Below are 16,838 nucleotides of genomic sequence, written 5' to 3' on the forward strand. Positions count from 1 at the left end.
TTTTTTAAAGAAAGGATACAGCTGATGTGAAAATGCTGGGGTTTGTTCTAAACACACAATTAAGAATTTAATAATTTATTTTATTAGCATTTTAAAGAATGGTTTATGGTCATCTAAGGGAATGGATGCATGTACATAATACAGCTTGATTCTTTCTTTTCAATCTTTTCCCTTCCCTCCTCTCTCCCTTTCTTCTCTAATACCCTTTCTCCATTTTCATTCTTGCTGATATTGTTAAATTTTATTTATGAAATAAGTGTTTGCATTAAAGGTTATTAGGCTCTTACACATGGCATATCTTCACTGGTGTCCACACATAATAGAATACTACTTAGCTATAAAGAAGGATAAATCTGAGACATTTGTTCAAAAATGGATGTACCTGGAAACTATAATGTTTAGTGAAGTAAATCAAGCTTAAATATCATGCAGTATTACTTGTTTGTGTAAGGCAAAGAACAAACAAAGAATATAACATGGGATGGACAGCAGATAAGAGAACAGATGTCTTAACTTTGTAGTTTGAGACAGGGTCTTAGTAACTTGCTCAAACTGGGCTCAAACTCACTATCTTCCTGCTTCAGCTTGCTGAGTAACGGGGAGTACAGGCATGAACCATCATGTTCAGCTATAAATCTTTTCAGAAAAAAATAGTTCCTTTTCTTTACTCATGTCCTTAGCTAAACTCAGCTTTTACTTTTTTCTTCTTTACACTATAAGGGGTTTTTTTTCCTCCCAAAATGTTACTACTGCAAGACATCACAAATACAGATCGTGAAATTAAGACTACAGACTATAAAGTATAACACATTAAAATAAAGTCATCTTTACTTGATTGAAAGCAAAGCTATAAGAATGATGAGCTTGAAAACAATGCATAAGAATTATTTCTTTCAAGAGTACCAATTCAGTAAGACTTAAGGTCATGTTTTCTGTCCTCTCTGCCTTCCAGTAAATACAGAAATGGAAAGCAGCTTAGGCAGTACTCTTACGCCTAGCAGCATTTGCTGACGGGAACTGTGTTAGACCTGTCTGGTTTCATTGGTTGTGAACCATGATTTCATAAAAACAAACTCATTTCATCACTGACCTCTGATCCCTCAGGTTTGGATCCTCCCGGGTCAGACTGATTTCTCCCTTGTACCTTTGGATTGATCCCCACGCTGTGATGCCCAGCCAAAGGTCAATAAATATTGACAATAAGATTATTAAAATCATAGTGTAATATTTTTAAACTCAAAGTGCAGGCTGAATCTTCCTGTCCCTGGGTCTTTTCAGGGCAGTCCCATTGCACGTTTGTGCAGGCGCTAGTTTGTTTTGTTTTCTTTCTTTGCGGCGAATGGCAATGAAACCTATAGAGAAAGCATAGTTTCCTCTTAATAATCAAGACAGGGCCAGCCAGATGGTTCAGTGGACTAAAGTGCCTGCTGAGGCAGGCCCGGCAACCTCGGATGGATCCCTGGAGTGCAGTGCCAGCCCCGCTCCCAGGTGCGCGGAGATGGCGCTTGAGACTGGGGGTGGTGACGCGCACCTGTGATCCCAGCGATTGGGAGGCTGAAAACAAGAGAATCACTATGAGTCTGATCTGTGTAGTGAGACCTTATAGATTCTGTAGCCCCTGCACTAAATACATGTTAAAAAGAATGAAGACCGCGTCATGGTGGCACACACCTGCAGTGCCAACCCTCCTGGTGGTTGGGGGAGGAATATCACAAATGTTACAGTCTGGGAAATTTAGTGACTCACTGAGACATTGCTTCAAAATTAAAAACAAAAACAAAAGGACGGAAGAGGCAGCTGAGGGTGAAGGCCCTTGTCCAACCCCAGTATTGCAAACAAACAAACAAACCACCTGCTGGCCCCAAATCCATTCTTCCCTGCCAGGTGCCCTCTGTCAAAAGCCAAGCCTTTTATTTCTCTTTTCGAGGACAGCTGGATGAGATTTTGCAGTCTCTCTTTAATTAGATGTGACGGTGAAACTCCAAGGGAGTGGGAAGGCCCTATCCCCAGACCCGGCCCTGCCCCGCCTGCTCACACTCTTCCACACCCCTGCCTCTCTCTTCCCTGAGAGGTGCACACCTAGGCCGGGCTCGGGAGCCAGTATAAACACACCAAGCTGCATTAGTAATGGGCACAGTGGCTCCGTCAACTGCCACACTAGACTTCTAGCTGAGAGTTGCCTTTTCCTTCTGTTCGGCCCCTGGAGTTTGGTTCGTTCTCATAGTCCAGCCTCACAGTGTAGGGCAGATGCAGAAACATATAAAATCTTTTCTTTAGAAAACTACTAGTAAAGTCAAGATACTCAAATATGAAAGAAGAGGGCTCGTGGAAACAGAGCCCTTTGTGTCCATGATTTACCAGAAATACTAGTTAGCAAAGGAAAGTGTGTTGCAAAATTCTTCCCAATAGTCCATCCCAGAAGTCCACAAAACTCAGCATTTTGATCCCTGTTTAGCAGGTGAGGCAGCTCAATAGACCAAGGTGATTTCATCTAAGCAGCAGTAAGGACCAAGTTCAGAGGAACAACAGGCCCAGGGCAAAGCTCTTTGCCCTGCCCGCTCACAGGGAAAAGCGAGGTGACTGCTTGATTCCGTCAATACTTAACGTGAGCCAAGAAAGCACCCTGTAGGCTCCTTAGTCAGTCAGTCCTATTTCTAAACGCGTTAGTTGCGGATTCTAACCACATGCATTTGAACTGATGGAGTCGTCTCCTCTCCTCCAGACGGTGGAGACTGTGCCAGGGAGCCCGGAGCCAGCACAGAGCAGCTGAGCGCAGCTTTCCGGTCCTTCCGAAGGATGGAAAAAGTCTATGGCCTGCCTGGCCTCTGTCATAGCCCTGAAGCAGCTGCTTGACTACATTCCTTGGTCCTTCTGTATAAACAGTACACCATGGCCCATTACACAACTTTCAAGAGGGCTCTATAAACACATAGCTTTTTGCCAGTTGCGTTAGTGCAGAGCTGGGGTACGGAAGCCAGGCTTCCTCCCTCTGGGTCATCTCAGGCTCATATCAAGGACCCCTGAAGTTTGAAAAATGAGAAAACATCTTCTCATCTATGCCTAGTGCCATACTTAACCCAAAGCTGCGTTTTGCTGAATATTTGAAGAAATTCAGGTGTACAGAATGTGCTAGGTCAGGTAGGGTCTTCACCAAATGCTCCAAATGTTCTCCCCCCAGCAGTGGTGGGGTTGCACTGCTCAAGCCCTATGTGGCCATGCTGGGCCTTAGACATTCTGGCCCCTGAGCCGTGAAAGGATCAGTTCATGGTGAATGCAGGGTCTTCAAGTGTTACCTTGCTCCTCCTTGGCCTGAAGATGATACAGTGCACAGGCATCAGCCTGGGGCCTGCAGTGGGCCACTGTACAGACCATGTCATGCCCAGCTGACCCAGTGAAAACTGACAGGAGTCTTTGCTGCTCTGAGGTACTGACGTGTTACTTGTCAAGACAGTACAATCTCCCCTGCACCTCCTGAGTCAATGAAGCAAGTCAGAGGACACAGCCATCACTGAGAGCCTCTAGCAGGAATGAACAGAGCAGTGGCTCTCATAAGATCGGTAACCCCCAGCCCAGACCGAGGCATTGTGACAGCCACAGTGGCAGCAGTCATGCAGGATGGCTTTGTCCCAGTTAAGATAAATATAATTGATCTGAGGCTTTTAAACATTGAGCATTGTTGAGGACCATTCTATGTAATTGTTGGGGGAAAACCATTTCCTAATCAATTGTGATTGAATTTTGGCCGAGGCCTAGTGCCTTGCCACGCAGGCAGCGATGGTTTGTTGAGGCCTCAATGGTCCTGTGATGCTGTGATGTCCCAGAGCAAAATGGAGGTAACTATAAAAATTCTTACCCCATAGGGTATTGTTACTGCCAATGAATCAATGAATCAATGAATCAATATCAAATCAATGTCATTTCACTACGAGAATTTGTTTTTGTTCATTCTTGTTATTATACAAACAATACTCATTTTTGTTATTATAAAACAATACAAATAAATCTGAGTCACCTGCAGAGTCCATGTCTCATTGAGCTATCTGCCCTTCTTTCCTCAAGTTCGTTGCCAGTTGTGGACAATTCACTCTCATCTGGTTTATTAGTTTATTTTTCTGTAGTATTTTAATGTAATATGAGGGGATGGGGAGGTAGCTGGGCAGACTAAACACCTGCTTAGGCAAATGCAAGTGTAGGGATCCATTGGTCTCAGTTGGATTGGTTCTACCCAGTGAGAAACTGGCAGGAATGAGAAAAAATAGACAAGAAGATAAAAGCTGGGCTAGGTGGTGGCTAATCTGCCTGGTAGGTGAGATGAATCCCCGAGCAACAATATGGATGTGTATTTATACCTTTGCAAAGTTAGTAACATGTAACATAAGGTTGCCTAGTGACTAGTAGCCAACATTAACCAGTCAGGATGCTTATCTCAGGACTAAGGTAGCTTGTTTGCTTTAGGCACTGGGGCCTAGTACCACCTACACACCTTTGACTGATTTTCCGCTCCCAATATGCAAGGACCTGGGTTTGATCCCTGGCATGACATGCTTTTCTGCCCTGGCACCCCAGATGCACTGAATCAGCCACTGAGACTGAGCATGGTGGTGCACACCTGAAATCCCAGCACTGGGGAGGCTGACAGGAGGATTACTATGAGTTGAACTGCATAGTGACACCCTGTACCTAATAATTTATTTTATTTTTTAAATTTTATTTATTTATTTATCTTTGTATTTTAGGGAAGGGCGTACAGGGTGTTCAGGGTCTCAGTAGTAGATCGGACTCATAGTGATCCACCAGTTTACAGCCTCCCAAGAGCTGGGATTACAGGTGTGCACCACTATGCCCAGTCTCAATTGCCATCTCAGCATGGCCCAGGGGATCAAACTCAGGCCTCTGCGCCTGCTTGCATGCACTTTAATCCACTGAGCTATTTGGCTGGCACTCCACATAATTTTTTTAAGAAAAGATATTAATGTAATATCAAACTTGTGGAAAAGTTACAAGAATAATGCAAATGATTCTGGTACAATCTTCTCAGAATTTCCAAGTGTTATTATATGTGTTGTATATAGTTTTCTTTTTTTTCTGATGTTTGCTGAAACATTTGACATTAAGTTGCAGAAAAGATAATGTCTTACCATTAGATGTCTGAACATGTACTGCCTAAATACAAGAATGTTCTTTTAAATAACCACAATATAATTGTCCAAATTAGGAAGTTATCATGGTGCAATACTAGTAGCTATTATGTAGGCCTTATTTTAAATTTGCCAACTATTTTAATAATGTCCCTTTTAAAAATGATGAATGAATTTTTTTTATTTTTTAGTTGAATAAGTGTAAGGTGTCCAACATGATGTTTAATATGTAGGTCTATAAATGCAATTTAATTTAATATATCCATCCTCTTCCATAGTTACATTTTTTAAAAAAATGTGAATGGAAAGAATACCTAAAATCTATATATAATACCATTAACTAGTGTCTTCTTGTTATATATTAGAAATCTAGTTTAACCGCTGCATCTTCAAGTTTATAACCATAAAACAGAAAAAAGGGAAAATAAATACAATCTGATCACATTCTAAAGGATGCACCCCTTGGTGTCATCACACTGGCATAAGCTTTCAGCATTTCAATTTTGGGGCATATTCAGGTCATATGTTTTCCTAAGTCTAGTATTTTTAAAACATTTATGTCATTTGTCTCTCCATCATGAGGAAGAGCTTTCCTTCTCTACACCACTTACATCTCACATGTGAACTCATGCTGATGGACTTTAATCTTTAGGTTTTGTTTTGGTTCTCAAATTATGGAACTCATCATTTTTCAAGTTCACAGACTATGATCCATAGAGGCTTACTGCAGGCCACTTAGGCCAAAGGTAGCTCCATGTTTGGGCTCCTCTGTTGATCTCTGTGTCCTTGAGGCATAGCACAGCATCTGGTGCTCAGGGGACCTCAGTTCATTCTGTTCAAAGTGTAAATGGGTGGAAGAAAGAGAGACAATGCTGAAGTTTCTACCAGTCTGCCTTGCTCTCTTTTTAGGGGGTCTACCTTCTACTACCAGAAAGGAAATTTGCTATGAACACCACTGCAAGTATTACAATAACAAAGCAAAGCTAACATGGATTCAGTCATTGACATGTTTGAACTTAGCACAAACAGTTCCCCCATGTCAAGGCTGCCTGCCAACTGTGATCTCACATCCTTACAGTTTCTTTACCATTTGTTTGATGTGGTATTGTTTTCTCTACTAGTTCTTCATTCATTAAGAGTTTCTCTGTCCAAAAATGAGATAAAAGGATGTGATCAGCACCTCCATCAGAAGTAGCAAGTCCCATCATAAATAGTCTGGGCCCCTGATCAAGGAAGCTAAGTTTTGTTTCCTGTAGGCATTTAGCTCTGTGGCTCTGAGTAGGTTGTGTAACTTTGCTGGTGTTTGTTTGTTTCCTTCATTTTGGAATACGACTCAGAGTATCTGTGATGTAAACATGTGTTGAGACTCAAATGAAGTTGACCGAAGTAAAATCACTTTGAAACTCTTCTTCCAGCTTTTTGATGTACCTTTATACTAGGCTTTCTTTTCTTTCTTTTCTGTGTATCTAGTACAGGGTCTAGAGGGTCTCACTAAATAGATTGGACTCATAGTGATCCTCCTGTTTTCAGCCTCCCAAGTGCTGGGATTACAGGTGCATGCCATCATGACCAGTCTCAGTTACCATCTCAGTGCACCCAGAGGTGGGGCCGGCACAGCATGCTGGGGGATCAAACCCTTAGCCCCTGAATCTGCCTAAGCAGGTGCTTTAATCCTCTGAGCTATCTGGCCAGCCCTACACTAGGCTTTCTATTTGTCTGTGATATCTTTTTATTTTCCTCTATGTCTGTTTACTGACAAATCTCTCTTGGTCTTTCAGGACTCTTGCCACTTACCACCTACTTGTGTGTGGTCTCCTAGAGTAACATTTAATATCCCTCCAGATCTCCATTTTGGTATGAAACCACAGAAAAGGTACCCTGGAGTATACATGTCTTGTTTTCAAACTGAACATGGAGTGGTTTCCCAAGACTAAACATGGATTTTTGCTTCCTTGGGAATAATGTGTATTAATTTTTTGTAAAATGGTGCTATTTTAGTTAGACTTTAATTGTTCTGACAGTGAAAGCATCCTTTGACTCCCTCAAAGCATCCTTTGACTCCCCTTCTGCACCCTGACTTAGTAGATTTCCAAGGAAAGGAAAATACTTTTGTAGATGACAACTTGGACTCTGTGTTAGTCAATGTTCCTGTTGTTTGGACACAAGGCCTAACACCTATGATTTAAAGCAGGAAGTGTGTAATTTGGATCATGGTTTCAGAGGATTCAGTCCATGTTTTTCTGGATCCATGGTAAAATTATCCTATGAGCAGGATGTGGAAGAGGTTGGCTACCTAGGTCATGGCAGCTGGGAAGCAGAGGAAGGGAACAATGCCAGAGAAGAAGGGGCCAGAGGCCAGATATAACAGTCCAGGTCATGCCTCCATGAGCCACTCAGACACATCCAGAAGTGTGTATTACTAATCCACTGACCATTGCTTAATCTAGTCCAGTTGACCTATTCCAATTAAAGGTCATAATCCACCCCTTGTCAGCTTGAAAAGCAGTCACATTTCCCTAGACCATCCTTAATCTCTCAATGAGAACAACAAGTTCATAATTCTACTTAAGATAAAACAACTGTCTTGCAAACAACTGAAAATGCACTGATTTCCTTACTGATACCTGAACAGTTCCAGAATTTTCTAAATATTCTTGTCGCAGTCTCTTGTGAAACTTGAAATTCTCAGCTATAAATCTCTGTAAGGATAAAAACAAGTCTGATAATCCCATGGTACAGTGTAAACATCCTCATGCAAGAAGGAGGAATAGGAGAATAGCAAAAAAGGGACCAAAGCAATAAAGATAAACAAAAAACATTAATTGCTATAGTCCATCTCTGGCAACCTGGGCACAAGGTGGTGAGACGTACATTCCAGAAGGTTTGAGTGGTCCCATACTTACTGGTTGTAGCACAAACAATCTCTCTTTTGAGCTGGTTTCATTCATGGACTGCAGCTTTCCTTGGCAGACATTCCATATGCCTGGCTGGCATCTTTGAATCCCTAGAGTTTGCACTGAACCTTTGGCTTTATTCCCACATGCATACCTGACAAGGGCATATTGCTTGTAATTTGAAATTTGGGTTGAAGCCTCCTTGGTCTACACCTTGACTTTGCATGCCTGAGCCACAAGCAATGCATGGGCCATGCCATGATCTGCTGCCAGTACGAGCCACAACCAGGCTCCTTTGGACGATGGTTGCAGCATTCTCTGAGTGCTAGCACAGCTGACCATGGTGAAATAACTTCAGAGAATAACTGCACCAATTCCCTCGGTAGCCTTTCTCAGGAGGGGTTCCAGATGCTATCTTCTCATGTGAAATGTTTACACTTTTGCAGCTTGGACCAGAAATGGGTGAGTTGTTTTTGCTGATTCCTGAGATCCCCTGAAGGCGTCTTTCTTCTTGTCTCTATACAAATGACTCGGTTCTTTTAAATAGCATTAATCTCTATAACATGTGTACCTCTTTTGACCCTAACTTTTTCCATGGTTATTTTGGGATACAAACTGAAGCTTTTCAAATATTTCTTCTCTGCTTTATATACCTGATTCTCACTGCTAAAAGAAGTTGGTAGTACTTCCACCACAGCCTGAATGCTGGGCTGACTTGGAATTTCCTCAGGAAGAACAATCAGCCCAAGGACCTGACTCTCAATCTCCTTTAAAGTCTCAGGTTGTGGGAAAAATGTAGACAAACATTTTTGTCAAAATATAACACATGAAGCCTCTGTGTTATATTTTAGGGCTTCATTAGCTGGCATCTCAAAAGCTTTACAAGCCCCTGCCAATCAGTTTCAAAGGCTTCTGAGCCCCCTACTCAGGTACTGTCAGAGAAACCACCTCACTCACGGAAACAGTTTTCTGTATTAGTTGGCTTTTTAATTGCTAGTACACAATAACACTCATAACTTGAAGAAGGAGAGGATTAATTTTGCCCATGGTTTTAGGGGACTCTGTCTGTGGTCAGTTCCCTCCAAAGGAGAAACATCATGGTTTAAGTATGTGGCGAAGCTGGGCTGCTTAGTTCATGGTGCTCAGGAAGCAGAGCAAAGGAACAAGGGCAGAGAGGAGGAAATCGGAAGCAGACACACACCTCAAGGCCACGCATGCTTCCATAGCCTATGCAGACTCACGAGAAGTGTGTGCTGCTAATCCCCTGGGCAGCTTTTAATCTAGATATCCTGACATATTCACCTAAACATCACAGACTGTAAAGTCCAGAAAATATACATTAAAATTAAAATATGGACAATATTTCAATCAGGATTTTTTTTAAAAAAGAAGTCATATTAAACACATCAATACTTTACTTTGGTTTCTCATTGCCAGCATTGGAATATACTCCTTTACCTCATTATAAGCTTTTCAAACCAACTCTATTCTCCTTCACGTATCCTCTATCTTTCCTCCAAATGCAACCTGGGTTGCAGCTACTTTAATCTTACTGTTCTCTAACTTACCCCCTTCTCAAAATGTTGTTTCTGTCCTTTCGTTTCTCTACTCTACTTGAAAAATTCTTGCCTTACTCAAAGAGTCACATTTTCTGGAAAAACATTCTAAATCATCATCAGTGTGTTGTTCATGTCTTTGAAACTTCCTCAGTAATTGCAATAATCAAGGGCCTGTGATTGATCTTCAGATCTGGAACCCCAGGGAGGAAATGGTGCCTGATGCAAAGTGGACACTTTATAAGATTTCTGAAGGAATGACAGTGGGACAATGTGGAAGGGAACTAGTTGTCATCAGGTACTTATAGGATCCGGGGAGAGGGGTACAAGCTTTGAGCATGTTAGGTATTTTAATTTTCGCAACTACTTACAGTAAATTTTATCCTCAATTTTCAACTTTTTTTTTTTTTTTCAGTACCAGGGATTGGACTCAGGATCTTGTGCTTGCCAGGCAAGTGCTTATTCTATTGAGGTATCTCCCCAGCCCATTATCCTCAATTTTAAGGACAATGAGGGTGAGGGAAGAAATGACTTTTCTACGTTCACCCACCTATTAAGCAGAGAAAAGCATATATAATACATGACCTCTCCAACATACATTATCATCTCTAAATTATTTCATAAATGGAGTGTAAATATTGAAATTTCTTTCTTTTTGGCTGGGCTAGATATGAAGCCACAAACATGATCATATTGGTTTTGCTGCTTCTAATCCGTGTGACTTGGAATGACTCTTAAAGCCATCAACTCAGGTATCTGCTTCTTTAAAAGGTGTTTCTTAGGGGCTGGGGATATAGCTCATTGGCTTAAATGCCTGCCTGGAAAGTCCAAGGTCCTGAGTTAGAACCCTGGTATCTCAAAAAAAAAAAAAAAAAGAATGTACTCCCTGAATCCCTAGCCTGGATGAAATGTCTTTCTTCTGTCCTGCAGTCATAACCTACTCTTATCAATAGTGTGGATTCAAATGATCATTTCCTTAGTTGTCACCCTTTTCTATAAACTTTTCTTCTTCAGTGCTGGGAATATCTTTTATGCTATCTTTTTATCATGCTAGTCCAAAAACTAGCATGAGTAGATACCCATTAGTTTTTTTATTCAATTAACAAATATGTGAAATAATAAAATTTGTTTTCTTGTCTCAGCCTGCTTTCCAATCTGGAAAAGAAAAGGTAGGCTGAATCAGGGGTGGCACAATCATGGGGCACGTCCTGCTTCCACCGCCTCTCTGTGTAGAACCGACCCCGCAGGGCAGCTATCCATCCTGTCCTTGGCAAACCGCTCAGCCTTCCTTGTTGAAGGCCATGCATACTGCTCGCAAGCTGCGCTGCCAGCCATAGCTGAGCTGCCCCTCCCTGGCCTTCTCAGTAGCCCCCACCCTGTCAGAAGGAAGTGTGGCTTAGATGCTCTCAGAAGGTGTGCTGCAGGGGAATCATGGGTGATGCGTGCCACCATGTCATGCCTGAACTTTCATCATCACATTCTTCATGTGACAAGTGATTTAGCATCCCAGGCGGGAGAAGGACCAGTGGATGAATTGGTCCTCTGTGCATGGCCACTGGGCAGGAAATTAATAAGAATGCTAGCTGACATGATCTATGGTACTCTAAGCTCATTATGCCTGATTAGCTTCCAGCCCTTCACTCCCTCTGACAGCTACAGGGCCTCGGGGTTTCCAGTGGTGGCCACTTCCCTGGCTCTAATTGATTGCTAGGTCTCCAACCATGAAACCAGAGCCTCCCACAGACTTGTCAGGAAGACTGGAGGCTTTTTTGCATCATGTTACCTTCTCCTTTCCGGCAGCTGGAGAGTAAGCTCCTGGGTTGTCTAAGTGGTGCTGACAGTCAAGGCCTTTGAATTCAGGAAACAACATTTGAAGGGATTAATACAGTTGAGTTGATCACGTTTTTAACTAGCTACTTACTATGTGCAGGCGTCTATATTCAGTGCAGAGATGGGCATAGAAGTAGATTGTATGATGCTAAAAATAGGGAGGAGATATTTTTTAGATTATTTTATCAAGCATTTAAGATGTACAATCATTATGATAGACAGTGTGGCCAATCATATGCTATACACTCATTTAATCCAAATTGAATTGCATGTCTTCACACTAATGCATGCTCCCAAAGCATCTGCTGTGCCCACTCGGACCCGCTGTGTCCTCAGATTTGTGCTAAGCTCCCTCTGTCATTCCCGAACTTCATCACAAACACCTGCTCTTGCTCCAGTAAAACAGACAGCTTTTTATCTGTTTCACCTTTTGCTTTCTTGCCCTCTTCCCAGCCATAGATTATCCTACATTTGTCTTGGTAAAGAGGATAGATAGGCTAAGCTTTCTATTTTAATAGAGATGGGTGAGAAAATGAGCAGTGAAGAAAGTAATTTAAAAGCTTAGGACTAGAAGCTTTTATAAAATTAACTCTTATGAATACAACCCACTAAATGAACCCGGTCGAGAAGGCCACAGACAGCTGTGGAGAATGGTTCTTGTCTGTTCCAGTGGAGAGGGGTGACTGTGCCCTGCACTTGTGCATGGCAGTGTTTTCCTGGATCCCACTCAGGGGGTCAAGTTCTCCACCTACTTTGACTGAAACTGGGGCTCTGCACAGGCTCTAAAAGCTGTAAAATGCCATGTAAATGCTGGTACTTACTATGCAGTTTCAAGACGTGGTCAGAAGGACCCGGAATGCTAAGATAGGGTTTTGATGCCTTTGAGTCTAAGCTGGGTCTGGCTTCACTGTAGCCTCATAGAATGTGGCACGTTCTTCCTCTTCTCTCTGAGCTGATGACCATGCTCAGAGGACCTCTTTGGTGAGTCCGTGGTGCTTGCCACATCCAAGCCTGGCCCGAGAGTCATGGGGCCTGGATATACTCACGGTCTTAGAGTGAGTTAGACACGATTTGAATAGAGTTTAAAAATACTACACAGGCAACGAGCACAAGCCCCTCCACAGTGTCTCTCAGTGACCCGCTAAGAAGTCATAGTTTGAAATAGCGGGCAGCACACTGTTCTGGACAGATTCTGTGGATTTCAGTTCTCTGATTAAAGGGAAACTGGAGCCCAAGGCCTGCTTGCATTCCTGGGTCTCCTGTCATAAGCACAACATTCTGGCCCAAATTTCATTCCATTTTCAAGACATTGTTCTAAATACTTTAAGATGCTGCATTCTTCTCTCTCTCTTTCTCCCTGGGCCCAGGGAGAGAGAGGTGGCGCGCTTGCTTGCTGTGTGATTCAAAGTGAGCCACTTTGTGCTTTTGAAGTTGTTTCCTCACCTACAGAATGAGAAGCAAGGTATTTACACCACCTGCCTCCTAAGGAGTAAGAGGACAAAGGCCTCATCAAACCTATGGACACACAGGAAGTCTGTTATCAGGGGTCTCTGGAGGACAGGAGGGTCCACACTGACTTTGCACATCAGCACTGAGGTCTGTGAAGTCATGTTGACACGTACAAATGCACAGGCCCATCTTCACAGTCCTGCCAGCCCAAAGCAAGCAGATACTGAAGCCCGCTGACCTCTTTGGCCCCATCCCGCCCACTCTTTCAGAGCGCAGTCTCTCTGGTATTGGGCAGCTGGCCCTGAGAACGAATCTCTTATTCTTGTTTCTCATATAGCATTGAACTTGCTTACAGTGTAAAGGTTGAAACTGTAATTTCAGCATCAGTAGTGAGAACAAATTAATGTTGGGTGAATCTGATTTGACAAAATACTACTAAAAATTTTCATGATTATCAGTCTTATGAATATGGGCTTTCAACAAAGTTACCTTGCTATTCTGATATTTCTCTGTGCCGTAGATAGCCAAGGAAAAGGTTGTTGTCCTATTTTACCTGAGGAAAAAGGGTAGCTTTCATTACTGAGAGTCTGGGTTCCTTTTGTAATCAAAGCACTTTCATTTTACATGTGTATTATAGAAAGGCTCCACTGCTAGGGTTTCTGTGACCAACATTTTCAGCATGGTCTCATGTCCTGCACATCTCACTGCCTGTAGGATTTCTCACGTGTCAGAAAGATGAATTTTTGAACTTGGGAAAAAGCGTGGCACCTTCCCCAAACAACAGAGCTCTTAGTTGTAACTCTAGAAGCAGATATTTATTTGAATTTCTAACAAGTTAGAGGGATTAAAACTAACTTTTGTTGTGTAAGAATACACCTGTTATGATTGCATTTACTAAGAAGACACAGGGAATAAGATTTTCCTCCCACACAACAACACACCCAGAAGCAGACGGCTCAGAGTTAGGGTGACAGCAGTGCATCTCTATTTGGGATCCCGAGGGAACTGACCATATATGCTAACTTGTTCTTCTCCTGTTGGTCTATTTCGTAGATGCAACTGAATTCAGTAATCGGTTCAGTACAGAGGCTTGTGCTTTTGACTGAGTGGGCCTGGCTCAGACCACTGAGGGGTGTTCGACGGAGGTGGCTCTGTGGAAGCCTCACACCACCTGCAGACAGTAGATGACAGCCCAGCCTGCACCCCAGAGCTCTGGCCTGCTCTGCCTGGTGGCTGCCCTTCAGGCTGCAAATGTATACTGTCAGGAGCACAGCCGTGCAAGAAATCCTTCCAGCCACCCATTGGTCCCTGCCTGCATCTGTCTCCTTCCCCTGGTTCTGCTTTATTTCTAGTGGAGCCATAACTGACATAGACTCAAGACTCCTACTCCTTTCTCTGGTAAGTACCATCCTTAGTGCTTATAAGAGCTTGCCATGGTTTTGGGTGGAGACTTTGCAAGGGGAAACAATAAAATACAGAACACATTTTACAATATCATTTTATAAGGACTCATCCAAAAATCATATACAAGAAGTGCAGGAAATCTGTCCACACACTAAACAGTAAAGAATCCAGCCAAGAACCTGGATCCTAATATCCTGCTTGAGTCCAGCTAAAAACCTAGAGCCCATAATGATGCCACCCACAAGTGCAAGTGGAGGCCTAGAGCCCACAACAAAGTCTCACACAGGTCTGCTTCATGGATCTTTGCTGGAAAAGCCCAAAGGTCAGTGGTGGATACTAGAAAGTCTGCCAGCAGGATGAAGGATCTGTCCCAGCAGGCTGAGGGTCTGCACCAGAGCTGGGAAGCAATGCTCAAGGTAAGTACCAGAGCTCCCCTGAAAGTACCACAGCCATCCTCAGCAACAGTGGGGTCCTGAGATCCTGAGAGGAAAGCTGAGTTCCCATCAGGAAAGCCAGTGTGACAAGCTTCTCCATGAGGCCAGGAAGTGCATCATCTTCCCCTCCAGAGCCAGGAAGCGATGCTCAAGATGAGGACCAGAGGTCCTCCAAAGTTTATCAGGAAAGCCAGCAAGACAAGGTGCTCCAGCCAAACAGCACAAGAGAACTAGCAGCTTCCAACAGCTCCAACAGCAGCGTCCCTAACAGCGTTTTGACAGCTTCTTCTGTACTGCCTTTTATGCTGCTGGCAACAACCCTCAGGTGGGCCTCCCACAGTCAGCAGCATGCTAGTTCAATTCAGCTGGGTGTAATAAATTGACCACCAGTTAGAAATCTGCTACAGAGCTCCTGTACCCCTGGTAGGAGTAAGGGGAACTGAAGCTCTCACAGACCGAATGCATCCCTCCCACCCCACACCACCTAGCTCTTCTCTGTCTCTGTCTCCATCTCTACCTCTGTCTCTCTCTTTCTATCTCTGTCTCTCCCTTTGTCTCTCTGTGTCTCTGTCTCTCTCTCTGTGTCTATCTTGTTGTGTCTGTCTGTCCCTCTCTCACTTTTTTACTGGTGATTGAACCCAGAACCTTCACACCAAACTAAAATTCTAATACTTTTTATTATTTTTTAAATGTTTGGATGAGTTCTCCATAGTTTTCTCACGTAAATTTTGAACTTTTAATCTTCTTGCCTCAGCCTCCCACAGTGCTAGAGTTATAGGTCAATATAACTTTAAAACAAATGGAAATAATAAGCTTTCATCTCAGAAAAAAAGAGGAAATGCCTGGTTGACTCTACTCATGCCTCATTGGCTAGCCTTTGGCCACACAACTGGCCTTACACTGTCAGGTGGAACGCTTTTAATCGGGCACCATGTGGTCTTGTGTAGACATGGGGGGAGGTCTACAGTAAGGACAAAGGGAATAGGGATACTGGCTCAATAACCACTGAAGACTTTCTAAATTCCTTTATCACATCAAGAGCCAAACTTTACATCTTAGATCGCAGAGTTTCTTCTAGAATTGTAAAAAAATTGCTCCTTCCCCCTGTAGCAACTGGCCTCAATGTTCACAGCCCTGAGGTGCAAGAATGGATGTGCACAAGCCATAAGTGCCGAGACTGACCCCTCCTTGCCTGAGAGTCCCAGAAGATGTGAAGCAGAGACCCCAAGCAGAGGGTGGAGGCGTGCACTGAGTGCCCCGGGGGAAGCATTGCATTTGTTTTAGATTTAGGACTAAGAGCAGGCGCAAAACAAGCTCTTCAACTCAGAATACAGAGGCAGAGGGAGGACCAGAATTTGGTTCTTCCAGACCACCTGTATTTCCCATGTAGCTTGAGCACAGGTCCCGGATTTCTCCTATAGCCCTGGGAAGGTATGAAAGTGGCTGAAGTGAAGGAAAGTAAGGCTTCCAGCAGGCCTTCTGCAGAAGGGAGACATCTAGGACAGGATGGAGGTCAGGAGGAGACAGGGTGGGGGAGGCGTCTGCAGCACAGCACCGGATGGAGGAAGAAGGCTGAGTTCACCAGGACGAGCCTTGGCCTGTAAAGCTGGGAGGGTGGGGTTGGGTGGTGATGGAGGGAGATGACACACATGCATGGAGACATACAGAGATAGAAAGACAGACAGGGGGAGGGGAAGCCAGACCATTACAGCCTTCAGAAGCAGGGAACTGGAGGATGCCCAGGAGGATGAACTATTTCCAGTAGCCAAAGGCATGGCCAGCCAAGCGGGAAGCTCCCCACCGCCCTACCACAGAAGAGGCTGCTGGGGACACCAAGACACGAAACGAGAGAAGAGCAAGAGAAAAGGGCCAAAATATTAGTGACAAAGTCCAATTTTACCAAAAGAAAGCCAAGCAGTAGCCCCAAAGGGCTATTAGGTCATCACAAAAGCAATAAGTACAGTCAGCTAAACTAGAATATAGTCTCTTGCCACCTTCCGACCGCCCTCTGGGTGGAGCTTCATTAGTACTTAACTCATGAGGGGGCCTGGCCTTAGCTCAGTTGTTTAAGTGGCTGCTTCCACAAAGCTGTCAGCCTCAGGTTGCTGTAGTTCGATCCCCACAACACTCCAG

Source organism: Octodon degus, unplaced genomic scaffold, assembly GCF_000260255.1.
Source record: "Octodon degus isolate 3935 unplaced genomic scaffold, OctDeg1.0 scaffold00156, whole genome shotgun sequence".
In the NCBI taxonomy this organism is placed as follows: domain Eukaryota; kingdom Metazoa; phylum Chordata; class Mammalia; order Rodentia; family Octodontidae; genus Octodon; species Octodon degus.